This window comes from Microtus ochrogaster, unplaced genomic scaffold (genome assembly GCF_000317375.1).
Source record: "Microtus ochrogaster isolate Prairie Vole_2 unplaced genomic scaffold, MicOch1.0 UNK74, whole genome shotgun sequence".
In the NCBI taxonomy this organism is placed as follows: Eukaryota; Metazoa; Chordata; class Mammalia; order Rodentia; family Cricetidae; genus Microtus; species Microtus ochrogaster.
In genome coordinates, this window is record NW_004949172.1 from 277,761 (window position 1) to 278,586 (window position 826).

The following is an 826-nucleotide window of genomic DNA, read 5'->3' on the forward strand; positions in this document are numbered from 1 at the left end:
CCAGTCTGTAATACAGGGTCATAGCTGTGCTCCTCATGGAGTTGTGAGGATTGAACCAGACCATTTAGTAGCTGTGTTACAGTATCTGCCTCTCATTGGGGCTAGTGAGACGAGTAAGGCTTAACAGGCAAGACCGCCTAGGGGAGAAAGGCGCTTTAACTCCAAGCCTCAGGACCCACATAGTGGAAGGAGAGACTTGATTTCTAAAAGCTATCCTCTGACCTCTGTGTCCTGCAGTGCAAGCACCCACATATATACAGCACACACATATAACACACATGCATATACAACACACATAATACATGCATATACAATATACAGAAACAACACATACGTATAGGACATACAAACACATACACATCACAATACACACATACAACATACACAAATATACAACATACACATACAACACACATGTATACAATACACATCACACATATACAACACACATGCACACACATGTATACAAGACACATCACAATACAACATATAATACACATACAACACACATCACAAACATAAAACACACATCACACACAACATACATCACATACACACAACACACAATACAACACACATATACAATACAAAAACATATGAAACACAACACATATACAAAACATACATATACAACACACAAATGCTAAAAGGAAAAGAATACTAGGTCCATGAGCCCAGTGACTCATGCCTGTCACTCAACAGTTGAGAAGCGAGGCGGGAGTTCCAGGCCAGCCCAGGCTACATCTCAAAAAACAAAAAACAATTTCAAAAGAGAATTCTAGGAATACATCCTAGAGTGTGGCTGTGGTTTTGTTGTTTTTGTTTG